General features: G+C 35.9%; 1 protein-coding gene and 1 pseudogene across 4 annotated transcripts in view; both read right to left on the bottom strand.

Moving 5' to 3' along the window:
• Positions 1–3703, bottom strand: part of ABCC9 (ATP binding cassette subfamily C member 9) — a 130757-nt gene extending 127054 nt beyond the window's left edge. Inside the window, exons 1-3 of one of the 4 annotated variants that reach the window (XM_063075692.1) lie at positions 3575–3703; positions 2558–2673; positions 468–526 (exon numbers count right to left, since the gene is read on the bottom strand). The gene's annotated coding sequence lies outside the window, so the exon portion shown is untranslated. Of the gene's footprint in view, positions 1–467; positions 527–2557; positions 2674–2778; positions 2982–3030; positions 3243–3574 lie in introns of those variants that run through there. The other 3 variants (XM_063075694.1, XM_063075690.1, XM_063075693.1) reach the window with 3 other exon arrangements.
• Positions 3704–17033: 13330 nt separating this feature from the next.
• LOC134361254 (MOB-like protein phocein) lies at positions 17034–20447 on the bottom strand (annotated as a pseudogene).
• Between the last annotated feature and the right edge of the window lie 897 nt (positions 20448–21344).

The following is a 21344-nucleotide window of genomic DNA, read 5'->3' as shown; positions in this document are numbered from 1 at the left end:
TCACTGCTGTGCTGAAACAGATGGTAGAGGAGCAAGGGTCTGCTTGCTCAAAATACTACTGTGAAATTTCAGCAACAGTCTTAGCATTCTGAAAACTTCTACCATTAATTTTGCAACTACTAAAGTCTGGGTGCTTTGCATACATTATCTTAACTCTTTGGAACAATCATGTAAGGCTAGTGGTGTTCTTTGCATTTTATAGCCGCGGATACTGAAGTTTTAGTAGGCCCAGTAACTTGTCCTCCAGTAGAGGAGCCGCACCCAAATGGGTGTGACTTATAAACTGTGTTTTTTCCACTGCATCGCACAACATGTTTTTTAAAGGAAGTATCTTATCCATTCTTATTAAAACAAGTGGCAGCTTAAGATTTTAACCTCACTGGACATTGTTTCTTTTCCATATTTATGTCACACTGTATTTTGACTTAGGTCATTAAAGGCTAGCAAAAATTTGATTAATATAGTACCTTTTCTCTCTTTCCTTTCATTGATAATTGATTTAGCAACGGTCGTAAATCGTATTTTCCTAGGAAAAAAACAGAGTGTTAGAAAAGATTGGCAACGGTAAGGAAATTATCAGAGAAATCACATGTTGAGCAAAGGTTTTATAAAGCATTGTATGAATACAACAACTAGTTAGAGAACCTGTGTATTCACAGCCTTAAATGCTTATATGGAATCCGTCTCACGTATTATTTCTAATAAACCCCATTTTTGATAAATCAGTGACTTTCTAGTTGAGACATTTTCTCATCTTTTTAAAAAAAAGTCATATTTTTTTAAAAACTCAAGGTGAGGTTATATATTTGCTAAACTCTTACCAACTATGAAAGTTTTAAGCAGGATAAAAGAATTTAAAAGGACTTGAGATTTTTAAATAACAGTAAAATGGAAATTATTAATTCATATGTATATGTTAGATACTTTTCTGGTAAAGATGAAACAAACAGAAACTAAAAAATCATAGCTAATAATGGAATTTTTAACACTACTTCATTCAGTAGAAATGATCAAAGGAAGCTTTAAGCACACTCTTAATTGAAAGAGAGTCAGAATGATATCTTTCTTCTCCCATAATCTCTAATTTCACATTTCCCTCAGCTCCCAACCTGGCCACTATTCTTTTCATAGGTCTCCTTTTACTTTTTCTTCCACCTCTTCCTCTGTGCTTGACCCTTAGTCCCCTTCTCCAATACCCAGTGTCCATGTGGCACATTCTAAAGCCAGCCCACATGCAACCCAACATGGGCAAAAAGAGACAAGGAGTAAACTTATTGCAGCTATGGTGAAAATTACTGTGTTTATCAAAGGCATTTTATTCAGTCAGAGTTTCTAACTTTAAGAATTTAATTCTTAAATTCCCCTTGTCATTCAGTGCTTGTCATTCAGTGCTACCAGAATCTAGGTTAAGTTAGCAATGCTAACATCCTTCAGCCCTGCCCCTTCTGCACTGTCCAGTTCAGCAGAGCACTGACAGAGGCCCAGGCATCAGGAGGAGGGAGAAGGAAAAGAGGGCAGTTGGGAAGACGTGACATGTTCCTCCCCACAAGCATAAACACATTGAGAGATGCTCGGGTATTCATGACAGTCAATTGGGTTGGAGAACTTGACCCAATAAACTTTAAAGACAAAGATTCAAAAGTGAAACTCTGATTATAGGGAGGGTCTGCAGAGCAGAAAACAAAATGAAAATACTCCTTGATGATCTAACTTATGATTTCATGTCAGGAATAGCACTATCAGTATTCTCACTTCTTGAAATGCATTTTATGAAGTCCCACACCCTTAGGACTTACAAAATTTGGATTTAGTTGAATATAATAATTGACCTATCGGCTCAGCTGGTCTATAAGAGAGGAACAATAGTGATCTGATTTAGCTCTAAAAATACAATCGAGTAATAAGGTATATCAGGTACACCATTTATTTTTGCCAGCCCCCTCTTCTGGAAGTAGACTATGAGGAAAGTAAGTGAAAACTAGCACTCTTCCCTGTTCACCCAACAGAAAGTGTCAGTTTTGATCAAATAGCAATTGCAGAGAACTTACAATGCTGGAAACACCTGAAGAAAATGGCTAAATGCAGTACAAGTATAAAAGCTTTAATTCCTACATACGAAACAATTCATTCTTTCAGAGATTAAACAAATTATGTTATGAGAGACAAACATGACATTTTAAAGAGCTTAGGGCTTTATCATTATCAAGGGCTTCAGGATGGAGATCTCTTGCGAAAACAAATGCTGCAATGACTTCTTTGAAGTTATTTAGTCGATGGTTCATAAAATATGAACTAGAAGATGTCTGTTTAGCTATCTAGCTATCTCTGACAGATCCAAGTAGGAAAATCACTAGTATAAATAACCGCTGACTTCTGATGTAGTGCCTAGTCTGAATATACCCATTTCCTCCTCAGAGGCTTGAAGTTCTATCCCACACCAAAGGAAATGTTAGAACTACTCAGCAGACACTCCTTAGACAGACACTGCAACGGGATTTTTTTTTTTTTTTCCTTAAATCCTAAACTGAACAAATAAAGCAAAGACATAAATAAATACCTTGGGCAATGGCTTGACGCTGCTTCAAACCCTTACGGGTGCACTTGCTCTACCTTCGAAACACCGACTTGCTACACTGTCTTAAGATGTAAATTTCAAGCCCGGACGCAGAACTCCTAAAAAGCAAAAAGTAACAGCAATTAAGCAGATTACTCGTAGAAAGCTACTTCATGAACAATACAGGAAACGTCTAAGAGAAAAAAAAAAAAACTAATAATAACTCCTTTCCCTGTTTCCAGTTGGTTTAAGGAGCAGCCGGCAGAGTTTTGTAAGCGGCATTGGAGCCCTGATCCCCACCCCCTCTCTTCTGCGGCCGGGCCTGGCTTCTTAATCCTAGAAATAGCGATCGTGAAGGCGAAGCGCTCGGAGAGTGCGCCGGAGCCTTCGGGTCGCAGAAATGTAAGATCGAAACCGACAGCTTACAGTGACTCTTAAAAATCTTTAATGATATTTATGTAAAAGAGCGGACTCACTTCCTCCGATGACAGTTTTCCTCCCCCAGCCGAAGCACGCAGTGCGCCGGAACGGATTATTTTTAGGGTGGTGGGAGATCAGCTGCTGCCTCCTATCGAGTTTCTAAATTGCACAAACTGCTCCGGGCCGGGGCGGACACCGCGGCTCCGAGGCAGGAAACTGGGCAGAAGCTGGAGACCCTCCCCAACCACTGCTCGGCCCAGCTTTCCGCCCTGGAGCCGCAAATTGGGGGCGCGCGGAGCAATGGTTTTACAAACCCAAGGAGTATGCGTCCCGCAAACTTCACAGACGCCCAAATTTGCAGTATGTGATTCAGGGATTCCCCTGGAGTCAGGTTTTCGAACGTCAAACACGCAAGGTATAATTGTGTTATTATTTTTTCCATGCTCTGTATGCAGCTGTCTATTAGCCACAAAAGGAAGCGGACTGGGGGGCGGGGAGGGGTCCCCCCTTTTTTCACCCTGAGCGGATCCGGGAAATGAAGGGACCTTTCTGGGCAGAGGGCCCCGCTGCCCGGCAGTGTTAGTGCCCACGAGCTCTCACAGGGGTAAGGCAGGCTCCAGTGGAACGTTTTCACCATCGACCCGGGAACCTTGGTTACTCCTCCGCGCCAGTCGCCGCGCTATCAAAGGGCGACCCTTGCCCAAGCTCCCCGAAAGTGGGACTTTGGTTTCCACGGCAGCACAAACAGTTCCCCCGTCTCTTTTTCCCAACCGGAGACATAATTAACTCTCAAGGTAACGTGTTTAAAATACACCACTCCACAATAACTCCCCCCAGGACGCAAGCCGTGAATTTCGTCTCCTCCAACCCTCTTTCATAACACTCGATTTTTCTCCAGGGCCAGTTCTGAGTCAGCTTGAAATAATCATTGTTGTCAGCAACTGTCCTAATCTGATAAGGGAGGGTCAGCCAGGTGCGCTGGTGCCTCCGAGGCTCCCTGCGCGACCTCCGAAGGGCACAGTTCCAGGACTGCGGGCTGCTGGACCTGGTCCCGGACCTGAGCCCTAAACGCCGCGAGCCTCCGGGCCTCTCCGACTTTGTGGGCAGAGGCCAACCCCAGCCCTGCCAGCCCCAGGGGGGTTCCCTGCGGGCTCGATCACTATCGGGAAGGTCGCTGCGTTCCCGAGAGTCCCCGGCCTCGGCCAGTGACTAGGGCGTGAACCCGCGGCCTGTAGGGGTCTGCTGGGCCACATGGGGGCGGCAGCCGGGACGGTCCCAAAGTCTCGGGTCCTGTGACTTTGAACGCTTGGCAACTGCACCCCGGAGCTATGTGCGGCGACGCAGGCACAAGGGGAAAAAAGAGTGTGCTTTGGAAACGGGGATCCTGGTACAGTGGGTGGAACCAGGGGAGACTGGATGAAGGGGGAGCAGAGGCTCTCCAGGGCATCTGGACGAGACAACTGGACATAGTGACCTCAGGTAATCCCAGATGGAGACCGTGAGTGTGACTACACAAAATGAAGTTGACTTGAGGATTTAAAAAAAAAAAAAAACACACAAAAAAACCCACCTGTCTTACTATTATTAAGGTCATTTACAGTGATAAAAAAAAAAATCATGCTTATCAAAGAAAGTTTGGAAGATGTGGAAGTGTGTAAGGGAGATCAATGAATCCCCCCCAACACACATACAGACGCACACATGCACACACCAATAAAACTACTGAAAACGTTTTGTTATATTTAACAAACACAGGCGGCATATAGCGCATTGATTAAGAGCGTGGACTAGTGAACCAACCTGCTTGATATCAAATCTGCTTATTAGCTCAATGACTTTAAACAAGTCGCTTAACCCCTCTGAGTATCAGTTTCCTCTTCTGTTCAATGGACAACGAGGTACGTGCGTGATAGGCTTGATGTGGGGGCAAATGAGACCCTCCCTCTGCCGTGCTCAGAGAGTCCCTGCACCTTCGCTGAGTGTATTATCAATATTCTATTTTTTCTATGCGTATTTTTTATTGCTGGCATCGCAACATAATTTGTTTCCTCACAGTATCATTAAAAAAAATTTTTTCCAATGGTATTTAAAAATCTTTATAGAAAGTATATAAATTGTTGCATAATTTTGCATTGTGTGGCTATAGCATAATTTAAAATCCATTTTTCTATTGTTAGACACATAGTTGCCAAATTTTCACTAGCCTCTGTGATCCTATGATGAACTTTTTTACATACTTTTTTCTTTCTAAAAGATAGTTTCTTTAACATACATGCTCTGAAATGTAATTACAGCACCAAGAGTGGTAGATATTTTAAGGCTGTGAATATAGAATGCACAATCCCTTTTCTAAAAAATATGTATTAACTCCCCCAAACTATATGAGCTAACCTATTACACTTACCCCCAAACCACTGGATATTCTTATTAAAAAAAAAAAAAAAAAAACCTTGTAATTTGGCAGAAAATATGTAATTCTTGGTTATTAACATTCTTCATTTTTCCAATGTTCATTAGTCTTCATACCCCTTCTATTGTGAATAGTTTGTTCATGTACTTGTCCATCTAATGGGTCTTAATGAAGTTTCTTATCATTTGCAAAAAAAAAAAAAAGAGAAAGATATTAATCCTGCTTCATATATATGACAAATATTTTTCTCAATTTGTCATTTTAAAACATGATAGTGATGCTGCCTTTAAAAAAAAGTTTAAAACATTGTTTTTGTTCATTTTATAAAGACTTATTAGAAAATACACCATGTGCTAGACACAGAGGCTACTGATGAGTCAGACCTCCAGAGTCTCTTACTTCCTTCTAAGGGAAAATTTATGCAGGAAAATTGGTTGCTTTTTGCCATTGCAGTGTATCCCAATGCTTTAGTTAATAAATATTAACTTTCACTTATATTTGTTTAAACAGTTTTTTGTTGTTGTTTGATTCTGGAATTTATTTTTGCATATACTGTGAGATGAGAAACTATGTTAATATTTTATTTGTTATACCAACACCATTAATTGATTAACTTTTTTTCTATGCTCTGATGTGTAATATCACCTTTGTTATAGACATATGATTATTTTATAATTACATATGTCTGGACTACCTATTCTGTTCAATGAACTGTTTTTCAATTTTTAAAATTCTTCTAATATAATCAGACTGATTAGATTATTATAGCTTTAAATTATATTTTAACCCTGGAAGTGCCATTCTCCCTTCTGCTTTTTTCAAAATTTTCTTAGCTACTCTTTTAAGGATTTTATTGGAATTTTATTAATCTAGGAAGTAATTTATAAAAAAGTCATGTTCTTAGTGTTCTGTCTTTTCATCTAGAAACATAGTTTTGCATTTATTTAAGCCTTCTTTTTAACCTCAATATTAAATTATATGTCTGTGCATTTCTTGTAAACATTGATCATACAAATTTCATATTTTTGCTTTCATACTGTGTACTTCTATAAAGAATGTACTATTTGTTTATATTCTCTAGAAGATTATATATTTATCTTATATCCAGGCACTTTACTAAGCTTTCTCAATAATCCCAGTGCTGTTTCACCATGTTACCTTGACTTTCTAGAAAATAGAATATTATCTGCAAATAGTGACATACTTTCTTCTCCCTTTCAAATACTTACAGCTTTTTGTGTTGTATCTCTAATTTTTATCAACTCTAAATTTCAGAATGGTGTTAAATAATACAAGAAGATAAAACATCCTGTTCCTGTCAGAAATATATACCATATATTTTAAAGTCAACATTACATATAATTTTCATAAAATAAAAACATCCATCATACATGTAAAATCCAAAATGTTTTTGATGTAACTATGACCCTCAAAAGATATATAATATTTCTATCTCTCCAGGTAGTTCTCTTATGCCTCTGACTAGTCAAACTAAACATAAGCCATCTAGGGTAACAATGACTCTGAGGTCTATCTCTACAGAGTAGTTCACAAATGTCATATAAATAAAGTCATACAGTACTAATCTTTTGTGTCTGGCTTCTTTGGTTAACCATATATTTTTGATATTCATCCATACTGTTGCATGTATCAGCGGTTCATTCCTTTTTATTATTGAGAGAAACTTTATTATATGAATATTACACCGTTTGTTTATTCAATTACCTGTCTATATATATATTTGGATTATTCCACTTTGGGGCACTGGCAAACAAAGTTTCAGTGAATAGTTTTTCCTTTCTTTTGGCTTAATTCCAAGCCATGGATTTTCTCAGTTATATTATAATTATACATTTAAATTACCAAAATGTTCTCCAAAGTGATTGAAACATTTTATATTCCTTCCAGAAAAACATGACTCAGTCTAGCTTCAGGGACACAGATAGGCTGAAAGTGGAGGAATGAAAAAGGTATTCCATGCAAATGGAAACAAAAAACAAACAAAAATAAGTTCATCCATGTTGCTATGAACAGCAGTATTTCATTCTTTTTCATAGCAGAGTAGTATTCTGTTATGTAGATATACCACATTTTCCTCATCCATTCATCCAATGATGGGTATTTAGGCTGGTTCCAACTCTTAGCTATTGTAAATAGAGCTGCCATAAACATGAGGGTACAGGTATCCCTTCAACATGATGATTTCCATTCATTTGGTATACCCAGCAGTGGGATAGTGGGGTCATATGGCAGTTCTATCTGTAGTTGTTTGAGGAACCTCCATACCATTTTCCATAATGGCTGTGCCACTTTACAGTCTCACCAACAATGTAGGAGTGTTCCCCTTTCTCTACATCCTCACCAATGTTTGTTATTCTTCATCTTTTTGGTAATAGCCAGTCTAACTGTGGTGAGATGATATCTCAAAGTGGTTTTATTTGTATTTCCCTGAAGATTAGTGATGTTGAGCATTTTTCGTATACCTGTTGACCATTTGTATGTCCTTCTTTGAGAAATATCTATTCAGCTCCTTTGCCCATTTTTTAGTTGGATTATTTGATTTTTTTACCATAAACTTGTTTGAGTTTCTGCACTCCCATGTTTATTGCAGCTCTATTTACAGTAGCCAAGAGTTGGAATCAACCTAAATGTCCACAAACAGATGACTGAATAATGAAAAGGTGGTAAACATACTCAATAGAATACTACTACACCATAAAAAAAAATGAAATTCTGCCATACGCAGCAACATGACTGAACTTAAAGAAAATTATGTTAAGTGAAATAAGCCAAGCACAGAAAGAGAAATACCTCATGTTCTCACTTATATGTGGGAGAAATAAAAATACATAAATAAACAAACAAATAATAGAAAAAAAGGCAAGAGTAACTATACTTATATTACACAAAATAGAATTTAAGTCAAAAGTTGCAACAAGAGAAAAGAAGATAACTATATAATGATAAAGGGGTCAATTCATCAAGAGGATCTAACAATTATAAATATATATACATCCAATATCAGAGCACCTAAATATATTAAGCAAACATTAACAGAACTGAAGGCAAAAATAGACAGAAATGCAATAATGGGAAGGAATTTCAATACCCCATTTTCAACCATAGATAGATAATCTAGAGAGAAAATCAATAGGGAAACATTGGACTTGAACTACACTTTAGAGCAAATACACCAAACAGGTATATGCAGAGGCATATCCATCCAACAACAGCAGAATATAAATTCTTCTCAAGTGCACTCAGAATATTCTTCAGAATGGTCATATGTTAGGTCACAAAACAAATCTTAATACATTTAAGAAGATTGAAATCATATCAGGTATCTTTTACAACCACAACAGTATAAAACCAGAAATAAATAAATGGAGGGATCTTGAAAAAAGTCACAAATATGTGGAAATTAAACAACACACATCTGAAAAGTCAATGGGTCAAAAAAGAAATTGAAAAGGAAATAAAAAATATCTTAAGACAAATGAAAATGGAAACACAACATACCCAAACTTATGGGATGCAGCCAATGCAGTACTAAGAGGAAAGTTTATAGCAATAAACACCTACCTAAAGAAAAAAGAAAGATCTCAAATAAACAACCTACCATTACACCTCAAGGAACTAGAAAAAGAAGAACAAACTAAGTCCAAAGTTAGTAGAAGAAGGAAAATAACAAAGAACAGAAAGGGAATAAATTGGAGACTAGAGAAACAATAGAAAAGATCAACAAAACTATGAGCTGGTTTTTTGAAAAGATAAAAAAAAAAAGACAAAACCTTAGACTAAGAAAAAAAAGGGAGAGACTCAAATGAAATCAGAAATGAAGTAGACATTACAACTGATACCACAGAAATACAAAGGATTGTAAGAGATTTCTATTAACAATTATAGACCAAGAAACTGGATAACCTAGAAGAAATGAATAATTCCCTAGAAAAACAAAACCTACCAAGATTGAATCAAGAAGAAATAGAAAATCAGAATAGACCTATAACTGGTAAGGAGATTGAATCAGTAATCAAAAATCTCTCAAGGACCAGATGGCTTCACAGAGGAATTCAACCAAACATTTCAAAAAATTAAAGAGGAGGGAACACTTTCAGTCTCATTTTACAAGACTAGAATTACCATCCTGATACCGAGGCCACCCAAGGAAACCATAAGAAAAAAAATTACAGGACAATATCCCTGGTCAACACAGACACAAACATTCTCAACAAAATACTAACAAGCCAAATTTAGCAGCACATTAAAAGAATCATACATCATGATCAAGTGTGATCTATTCCAGGCATGCAAAGATAGTTTAATATATGCCAATTTATAAGTTTGAAACACCATATTAACAGAATAAAAGATTAAAATCCTATGATCATTTCAATAAATGCAGAAAATGCATTTGACAAAATTTAACATCCTTCCATGATAAAAACTCTCAACAAATTAGGCATAGAAGAAATGTATCTCAACATAATGAAGGCCGGGCCGAGCCCGTGGCGCACTCGGGAGAGTGCAGCGCTTGGGAGCGCAGCGACGCTCCCGCCGCGGGTTCGGATCCTATATAGGAATGGCCGGTGCACTCACTGGCTGAGTGCCAGTCACGAAAAACACACAAAAAAAAAAAAAAAAAAAAAAAACATAATGAAGGCCATATATGGCCAGCCCATGGCTAACAACATTCACAACATGAAAAGCTGAAAGCACTTCCTTTAAGGTCAGAAAGAAATCAAGTATGTCCACTCTCACCACTCTGTTCACTCACATTCAACATAGTACTGGAAGTCCAAGCCAAAGCAATTAGGCAAGAAAAAGAAATAAAAAGCACCCAAATTTGAAGGGAAGAAGTACAATTGTCTCTGCTTACAGATGACATGATCTTATACATAGAAAACTCTAAGAACTGCACCAAAAAAACAAACTAGTAAACAAATTCAGTAAAGTTGCAACATACAAAACCAATATACACCAATCAGTTGCATTCAATACATGATTAAGAAACCATCTGAAAAAGAAATTTAAAAAGCCATGTCATATCAAGAGCATTAAAAAACAATAAAATACTTAGGAGTAAATTTGACCAAGGAGGTAAAAGATCTGTAAACTGAAAATGATAAGACATTGATAAAAGAAATTAAATACATAAGTAAATGGAAAGTTATCCCAAGTTCATGGATTGGAAGAATTAATATTGTTAAAATGTCCATACTACCTACAGATTCAAGGTAACCCCAATCAAAATCCCAACAGCATTTTTTCACAGAAAAAAAGAGAAATCCTAAAATTCATGTGGAATCACAATAGACCCCAAAGAGCCAAAGCAATCTTGAGAAAAATGAAGAAAGCTGGAGGCTTCACACCTCTCAATTTCAAAATATACTGCACAGTTACAGTAATCAAAACAGTATGGTACTGGCATAAAGACAGACACATAGACCAATGGAACAGAATAGAAAGCCCAGATACAAACCCATGCATATACAGTTAATTGATCTTCAACAAGGGTGTCAACATCATTCAATGGGAAAATGATAGTCTCTCTTCAACAAAAGGCATTGGGAAAACTGAATATTTACATGCAAAAAAATGACAGTGGACTCCTATATTAAACCATACACAAAAATAAACTCAAAATGGATTAAAGACTAAATGTCAGACCTGAAACTATAAAAATCCTCAAAGAAAACTTAGGGGAAAACTTCTCAACATTGATCTTGGCAATAATTTCTTGAATTGACACCAAAAGCACAAGTAGCAAATCCAAAAATAAACAAATGGTACTATATCAAACTAAAAAGCTTCTGCTTATAAAAGTAAATAATCAACAAAATGAAAAGACAGCCTCTAGAATGGGAGAAAAGATTTGCCAATTATATATCTGATGAGGGGTTAATATTCAAAATATGTAAGGAACTTGTACAGCTCAGGAGCATTAAAAAAAAATCTAATTTTAAAAGTGGGCAAAGAACCTGAACAGACATTTTTTCCAAAGAATATATACAAGTGACCAACAGATACATGAAAAGGCACTCAACATCACTAATCAAGAAATGCAAATCAAAACCACAATGAGTTCAGATAGAACTACCACATGATCTAGCAATCCCACTTTTGAATACATACCCAAAGGAATGGAAATCATGTTGAAGGGATTCCTGCACTCCCACGTTTATTGCAGCTCTATTTAGAATAGCTAAGCTTTGGAACTAGCCTAAATGTCTGGCAGCAGATAAGGAAAATGTGCTATGTACACACAATGGAATACTACTGTGCTATAAAAAAATGAAATTTTGTTAAGTGAAAAAAGCCAGACACAGAAAGAGAAATACTACATGTCCTCACTAAAAAATAGAGAAGGAAGGAAGGAAGGAAGGAAGGAAGGAAGGAAGGAAGGAAGGAAGGAAGGAAAGAGACAACAACCACAATAGTATTTTGAACTTTCAGAAGGAGAGAACAGAAGTATGGTTTCTAGAGGTGGGAAAGGGAGAGAGGGAGGGGGCTTAGGGAGAAATTGGGTAATGGACACAAAGAATAATTCCATTTTGTAGTGATAAATATGTTAATAATCCTGATTTGATCATCACATATTTTACACAAGTACTGATAGTCAACTCTGTACCCCACAAATATGTATAGTCAATTATGTAGCAATAAAGAAAATGCAATGAGGTAGCACCTCCCACCTGTTAAAATAGCTGTTATCAAAATGATAAGAGATAAATATCGGCAAGGATGTGGAGAAAAGGGAACCCTGAGCACTGTTAGTGGGAATAAAAATTGGTACAGCCATCATGGAAATCAGTGTGGAAGTTTCTCAAAAAGTTAAAAATAAAACCACCATATGCTCTAGCAATCCCACTTCTGGGTATATATCCAGAGGAAATTAAATCAGTGTCTTGAAAGAAGATACCTGCACTCCAATGCTCATTGCAGCGTTATTCACAATAGCCAAGTGGTGGAAATAACCTTAGTGTCCATTGATGGATGAATGGATAAAGAACATGTGGTGCATATATATATATATATATATATATATATATATATATATATATATATATATATATATATATATATATATATATATATATATATAATAAAATATTATTCAGACATAAAAAAGAAGGAAATCCTACTATCTGTGAGAACAGCATGGATGAAACTGGAGGGTGCTATGCTAAGTGAAGTAAGCCAGACAGAGAAAGACAAATACTATATGGTAACACTCATGTGTGAAGTATACATAAAAAAAAAAAAAACTAGTTAAATTATAGAAACTGACAATAGAATTGTGGTTGACAAGGGCTGGATGGTGGGGAAAATGGAAAGAGGAAAATGGAAAATGGAAACCTTCAGCTATAAGGTGAATACATTCTGAGGATATAATGCACAGCATAATGACTGTAGTTAATAATGCTGTATTTTATACTTGAAATTTGTTAGGAGTATAGATCTTAAGTGTTCTCACAAAAAAAATATAACTGTGAGGTGATGGTGTGTTAATTAATTTGAACGTGGTAATCATTTTATAATATATTAAGTATACTAAATCATCACATAGTACACTTTAAATATATACTATTTTATTTGTCAATTATACCTCAAAAAAGCTGAAAAAGTAAAATGAAATAGGCAGATTATCCAGGTAGAACTAATTTAATCACATGAACCCTCTAAAAGCAGAGAGTTTTCTCAGGCTGATGGTAGAAGAGGTCAGATAGGTCTTAAGAATGAGAAGTATTTGACCTGGGGGAGGTTCTCTGTTCCTCAGAGGAAGAGGGCCATGGAGCAATGAACTGAGATCGGCCTCAAGAACCTGAATACAGTTCCCACCCAACAAGAAGCAAGAAAAGAGGGCTTTCATTTTTACAACCATGAGGAACTGAACTCTGCCAACAACCTCAATGAGCTTAGAAATGGGTTCTCCAAATAAGAAGTGGACCCTCTTAATAAGAGCCCCACCTGGTCAACACCTTAATTTTTGCTTGAGGGACCCTAAGCAAAGCACCCAAAAAAGTCCACCTGGACTTCTGACCTACAGAACTGTGAGATAATAAGTGGATATCATTATAGGTCACCTAAGTTTGTGGCAATATAACACACTTACGAAGTTTCTGTTCAAACTTTGCCCATTTTGCTTTAATTGGGTTGCTTATCTCTCTATTATTAAGTTGTAACTTTTCTTTTTATTATTAAGTTGTAACTTTTCTTTTTATATTCTGGATATGTCATTTGTCAGCTATTTGTTATTGAAGATATTTTTTGTCCATTGGTGGCTTGCTTTTTCATTTTGTAAATGTGTTTTTAAGGAATGTTTCATTTAATTTTGATCAATTCCAATTATCAGTTTTTATTTGTTTGTTTAATAGTTAATGTATTAACTTTCCTTGCTAAGAAATCTTTGTCTATCCTAAGATTCTGAATATTTTTCCTACATCTATTTCTAGTCATTACAGTATATGGTCAGAGCTTTTGTGTTTGTTTCTATGGCATACTTTGGGTTTACTTTTATATACAACATAAGGTAGAGTTTGAGGTTCACTTTTTTTATGAACAAATTTAGTTGTTGAAAAAAATCTGTTACCTCAATGAATTACCTTGGCATCTTTGTCAAAAATTACCTAGTCATACATATAGATTTCCTCTTGGACTTTCCATTCTATTCTTTGATCCATTTGTCTATTTTTCTGTCTTTACCACTCTGCTTTGTATTTGTAGCTTTATAGTAAGTTTTGAAATCAGGTAGGATAAATTCTCCAGATTTTTCTTCTTTATTTTCAAGATTATTTGAGTTATTCAATGCACTTTTCATTTCTGCATAAATTTTATTTATTTGTTTGTTTCTTTATTTATTTAATTTTTATTGAATCATAATTGATTATACATATTTTGGGGGTTCAACATTGACATATGTTGATCAAATCAATATTACTAGCATATATATTGTTATAAATCATACTTATTCTTTATGCCCCTTGTACAATCTCTCCCTACCCCCCTCTACCTCCCGCCTCCCCCCTCTGATAACCCTAGATATCTTCTCTCCTTCTGAAATAGTAATGGTTACTCTGTTGATTTGTTGCCTAGATGATCTGTCCAATGCTGAGAGGTATGTTCAGGTCCCCCAATATTATCATAGAACAGATGCTTCTTCTGTCACTATGAAATGGGCTTTGTGGAGAGAGACATTGTCTTCTTTTCTTTATCTCTGCTGGTGACTCTCCTTGTGTCAATGAGCTCCAGTGGCTGGCAGACTATCTACGTGATGGTTGTGGTGTCTAGCCACTTTCATGGCAGCCATGGTAATTGTGGTGGCTGTGGTGGGCCACCCATATGGAGGTGATGTTTTGGGCATGCTCCTTGGCACTGACGGTGTGCCAGGTTGTGGGAGGGGGGGTCCAGTCCCTAGTTCCATAACTCAGGTCCCTGGAGACCTGAGAATTTGGAGAGAATCTTTTAAAACATTGATTCTCCAATCCATGAACATGACATGACCTCCTATTTAGCTAGGTGGTCTTTTATTTCTTAGCCATGTTTTGAGATTTTCAGTGTACAGGTCTTGTACATAGTTCATTAAATCTATCCCAAAATATTTCATGATTTTGTTTGTCTGTTTGTTTGGTTTGTTTTCTTTTGGAGATTTTTTATAATCAATTCCAAACACATAGTACATGGAAGAAGAAATAAGAAAAAAAATGTATTTTATTTCTCTGTTAACACTAAGCCATATTATTAAAAATGTGTTTCAAAACACTTAGCCAGGTCACCAATCCCAATCATTACCTTAGTTCAAATGTTCACTAAGAAAATAGTCAAGCAACCAAAAAAAGAAAAGAAAATAGTTGAGAAACAGGAATCCATTGTGAGGCACCATCTAGAGAGAATAGCTACATTGCCATATATAAATTATTAACTTAGTAGTTTAGTCTCTCAATATTTAGCAAATTTGTTTAAAAATTACTATTCCCGTTGGCTTATAATGACCTTAATATAAATGCATAATTTCAAAGTCAACATTCCCTTCACTGTGAACATAAAACTTCTTAAAAGATAGCTGTATATTGGGGTACAGTAATGACTGTGGCTGCTGGGACAGCACTCTTCAAAGACAAGAAGACTAGCAGGCTTGGAAAGGCATAAACTATATATATGTGTGTGTACACACACACACACACTTTCAGTATGCTACTATTTCCCACATTTTTGCTATACATACTTGTCTCATAATATGGTATCAACTATTCCCTCAAATTTGAAAAAACAAGATGAATACGTTTTCATCTTCATTTCAAAATAACCCTTTTAAATGAAAAAGAAGTTCCTCATGTTTGTTACTTCTGTTCATGAGATTGATTTAAATATTTTCTTCACTACATGTACATTTTTTTTTCGCCCTATCTCAGTGTCTCATTAAATCCAGTTTGGCAATAAGACCTCTAGTGCTTTATTTAAAATTGCATCCAGTAAATTATAAGATTGTTAAATTTGCACTTGAATCCTCCTTAAGACATTGAATTATGACAAAGTTAAATAAAGTATAGCCACTTATCAACACTCCTGGAATTATTGCAAGTAATCTCACATGTGTATATAATTCAAACATAAATTTTGTGGGGGGAGGGGTATAAAATAAATACTACAATATTTCTTCAATTTTAATGTTGCCTATATGGTTAGATAAAAAGATTGGAGAGTCAAACTATTCTAAGAACTGTTTTCTAAGTTAGAACAATTTTGCAAAACAAAGATAAGCAAGAAACTATGCCAATACATTTTTCTTGTAGTGTAACTGCTAATATGAGATATAATCAGTAAGCAATTAACACAAATATAAATAGGTATAAGGCACCACTAAAGCATAGTCTGGTGAAAAGCTTCCCAGCTAAAGTAGATTGGGGAGAGAGTTAAAGGTAATGAGAAAGAGGGGACAGGGCAGGGTTCCAGTGGGAACATCATTTACGTGTCTTATCATTATCATCATCATGTTGTATGCAACATGATGATGCACTGTTGCAGAAAGGTAAATCCTTTCCAAGTACGGTGGTCTAGAGCATAATTTAGGTAACACGGTAAGATTATTTAAGTGTTATTTATACTTTATTTGCATTTACACTTGGATATACACATAATCATTTATGTATATCAAAAACTATAAACAGAATCTTAAAACACTTTTATTTTATTTTGGAAAAATTAAGATGAAACTATGTATTACAGAATTTTCTAAAATATCTATACTCAGGGATAAAACTAAAGGAAAATATAACTATCTCTTTAGCAAATGGCTTTTGAGAAAATGCAAGATTACTCATCTTTTCATAGATGAGTTTACTAGATGAGGATTGAGATTCAATGAATTTTTAGCAACAATTTACCAAACTGTAAATTCTTTTATTAACAGGCATTATAAACAGATAGTACCAATCTTATTTTAAAACCTTGAGTGGCACACCAGCGAATACACAGCTCATAAATAACTTTAAAAGAATTTCCCATTTTATTTTATTTTTATTTTTTTTTTGAATTTCCCATTTTAAAAGGCAACACACAGCATACAAAAACCTATACTAAACAAAGAAGCAACAAAACAAACATAATTAATGTTAATTATGTGATCGATACATTTTTCTATGATTCCTTTCATGCTTCACTTTCCCCCAAAACTGAATTCTGAACTTCCTCTTCTAAAATTAGTACAATTATCAGAAAGCTCCCAACAAAGAAAAGCCCAGGACCAGATGGATTCATAGCAGAATTTTACCAAACATTCGAAGAGGAATTGACACCGATTCTTTACAAACTATTCCAAAAGATTGAAACGGACGCAAATCTCCCAAACTCATTCTATGAAGCAAACATCATCCTGATACCAAAACCAGGTAAAGATATAACCAAAAAAGAAAACTACAGGCCGATATCCTTGATGAACATAGACGCAAAAATCCTCAACAAAATACTAGCAAACAGAATACAGCAACACATACGTAAAATTATTCACCACGATCAAGTGGGATTCATCCCAGGGATGCAAGGTTGGTTCAACATACGGAAATCAATTAATGTGATACACCATATTAATAAACTCAAACACAAGGACCATATGATCATCTCTATAGATGCTGAAAAAGCATTTGATAAAATTCAACACTCATTCATGACAAAGACTCTCTATAAGTTAGGTATAGACAGAAAGTATCTCAACATAATCAAAGCCATATATGATAAACCCACAGCCAATATCATCCTGAATGGGGAAAAGCTGAAAGCTTTTCCTTTAAGAACAGGCACTAGACAAGGATGCCCACTCTCACCACTCCTATTCAACATAGTGTTGGAAGTACTAGCCAGAGCAATCAGAGAAGAGAAGAAAATAAAGGGCATCCAGATTGGAAAAGATGAAAGCAAACTGTCCCTGTTCGCAGATGACGTGATCCTATATATCGAACAGCCTAAAGCCTCTACAAAAAAACACTTGGAATTGATAAATGATTTCAGCACAGTAGCAGGATACAAAATCAACACACGAAAAACAGTAGCATTTCTATTCTCCAATAGTGAACATGCAGAATGAGAAATCAAGAAAGCCTGCCCATTTACAATAGCCACCAAAAAAAATAAAATACTTAGGAATTGAGTTAACCAAGGAGGTGAAAAATCTCTATCATGAGAACTATAAACCACTGCTGAGAGAAATTAGAGAGGATACAAGAAGATGGAAAGATATCCCATGCTCTTGGATTGGAAGAATCAACATAGTGAAAATGTCCATGCTACCCAAAGTGATATACAAATTTAATGCAATCCCCATCAAAATTCCAATGACATTTTTCTCAGAAATGGAAAGAACTATCCAGACACTTATATGGAATAACAAAAGACCATGCATAGCCAAAGCAACGCTGAGCAAAAAAAATAAAGCTGGAGGCATAACACTACCTGACTTTAAACTATACTACAAAGGTATAATAACCAAAACAGTATGGTACTGGCATAAAAACAGACACACTGATCAATGGAATACAATAGAGAATCCAGAAATCAACCCACACACCTACAGCCATCTGATCTTTGACAAAGGCACCAAGCCTATTCACTGGGGAAGACACTGCCTCTTTAGCAAATGGTGCTGGGAGAACTGGATATCAATATGCAGGAGAATGAAACTAGACCCATACCTTTCACCATACACTAAAGCCAACTAAAAACAGATTAAAGAATTAAATATATACCCTGAAACAATAAAACTTCTTAAAGAAAACATAGGAGAAACACTTCAGAAAGTAGGACTGGACACAGACTTCATGAATACAACCCCAAAAGCAAGGGCAACCAAAGGAAAAATAAACAAATGGGATTATATCAAACTAAAGAGCTTCTGCACAGCAAAAGAAACAATTAACAGAGTTAAAAGACAACCAACAGAGTGGGAGAAAATATTTGCAAAATATGCATCTGACAAAGGATTAATATCCAGAATATACAAGGAACTCAAACAACTTTACAAGAAGAAAACAAGCAACCCAATTAAAAAATGTGCAAAAGAGCTAAGCAGGCATTTCTCTAAAGAAGATATACAAATGGCCAATAGGCACATGAAAAAATGCTCAACATCACTCAGCATCCAGGAAATGGAAATCAAAACTACACTGAGATACCATCTCATCCCAGTTAGGATGGCTAAAATCCAAAAGACTCTGAACGATAAATGCTGGCGAGGTTGCAGAGAAAAAAGAACTCTCATACATTGCTAGTGGGACTGCAAAATGGTGCAGCCTTTATGGAAAATGGTATGGAGGTTCCTCAAACAATTGCAGATAGATCTACCATATGACTCAGCTATCCCACTGTTGGGAATATACCCAGAGGAATGGAAATCATCAAGTCGAAGGTATACCTGTTCCTCAATGTTCATCGCAGCACTCTTTACAATAGCCAAGAGTTGGAACCAGCCCAAATGTCCATCATCAGATGAGTGGATACAGAAAATGTGGTACATCTACACAATGGAATACTACTCAGCTGTAAAAACGAATGAAATACTGCCATTTGCAACAACATGGATGGACCTCGAGAGAATTATATTAAGTGAAACAAGTCAGGCACAGAAAGAGAAATACCAGATGTTCTCACTTATTGGTGGGAGCTAAAAATAAATAAATCAATTCACACACACACACACAAAAAAAAACCCGAGGCGGGGGGTGGGGGTGGGGGGGGTGGGGAAGAAGACACAACAACTACAATTCCTTGAAGTTGACATGACAAGCAAACAGAAAGGACATTGCTGGGTTGGAGGGGGAGAGGGAGGAGGGAGGGAGGTTTTGGTAATGGACCACAATAATCAACCACATTGTATATCGACAAAATAAAGTTAAGGAAATAAAAATTATGAATTGGAAAAAAAATAAAAAATAAAAATAAAATAAAATAGGCACGATGAGGTTATCCTTGGACATCAAATTATATTTCATCACAAATTTAGTAAACCATGACACAGAAATGTTTCATTTTCATATTCATCAAATATCTTCCAGGGATGAAAATAAGCATGTGAAAATATTCAGTAAATCCTACAGCATACTGATCCTAGTTTTGCTACAGATGATTCCTTTATACTAATCGTGTGGGGAAAACATTTATTGCTATTCATAAGACATGCAGCACTATTAAGTGTATGTCTAGTATAGTCTATAGCAGGAAACTCTTTCGGTCTTTTATGAGCTGCACAAAGAAAAATCCATTGTTCAGTTGTTGTCATTTGAGTACAAGTACCTGGATGGCATTCACTCTGAAGTTTGACAGCAAGCTCGTTTAGCTCAAGGCAGAACTGCATTGAATGTTCATACGTGCATACACCTTCATCTTGGCCTTCAGGTGATTCAAGAATTTTGTCAGTATTGGAGCAATCTGCTCTTATGTTCTGTTGAATATAGTGCTGAACAGCTCGTGTACTGTCCGATTCATCAAAGGATTCATCAGGCCAGTTATAGAAATCCTGCTCCTTGGTGCCAGCCTGTTCTGCCCTAGCACTGTCATCCCCTCCACCACGACCATAGTGCCCAAAATATTTTATGATTTTGATGCTACCATAAATGGTATTTTTAAAATGTCATTTTTCAATTGTTCATTGTTACTATGTAGAAATGTATTTGTATCCTGCAACATTGCTAAATTAACTTATAAATTCTAGTGCTTTTGTAGATTCCTTAAGATTTTTTATGTTCATAATCATGTCATCTACAATTGAAGGAAGACAGCTTTACTTCTTTTTTCCCTATCTGCATCCTGGGTTATTTTTTTTCCCTTGCCATATTATACTAGATGGCACCTCCAGTATGTTGTTCAATAGGAACAATGACATTGGCTTGTTCTCAATCTGAGCAGAGAAAGGATTCAGTCATTCACTATTAAATATGATGTTATGTGTGAGTTTGCTATAGGCCACTTTTTATCGGGACATTTCTTGCTATTCATAGTTTGCTGGAAGAGCTTATTATGATTGGTTGTTGAATTTTGTCAAATGTGTTTTTCTGCATCTATTGTGCTAATCATAAACTTTTTCTCCTTTATTCTGTTAATATCCAAAAAGAATTGTTTAGTTTTCAGTATTAAACCAACTTTGCATTCCAGGCATAAATTTCCCCTGGTAATGACATCATCTTCTTTTTACATACTCCTGAATTCAATTTACTAATATCTTATTTAGAATTTTTGCATCTATATTAATGATTGATATTAGTCAATAATTTCCCTTTCTGTATTTAGGTGGAAGGTTGTGGTTTTTTGCTTGCTTGTTGATATTTTCATTCATTTTTGATATCAGGATTTTGATGCCCTCAGAAAGTGAATTCGGAAGTATTCCCTTCTCCGTTTTCTGAAAGAATTTTGTAAAATTGTTATTTCTTCCTTAAATTTTTGGTAGTATTTGAAGTTGAAGTTATGTGGGCCTGA

The sequence above is a fragment of the Cynocephalus volans genome, chromosome 12 (genome assembly GCF_027409185.1).
Source record: "Cynocephalus volans isolate mCynVol1 chromosome 12, mCynVol1.pri, whole genome shotgun sequence".
Classification (NCBI taxonomy): Eukaryota; Metazoa; Chordata; class Mammalia; order Dermoptera; family Cynocephalidae; genus Cynocephalus; species Cynocephalus volans.
The sequence above is the reverse complement of the archived record's forward strand: the minus strand, read 5'-3'. Positions and strand labels throughout refer to the sequence as shown.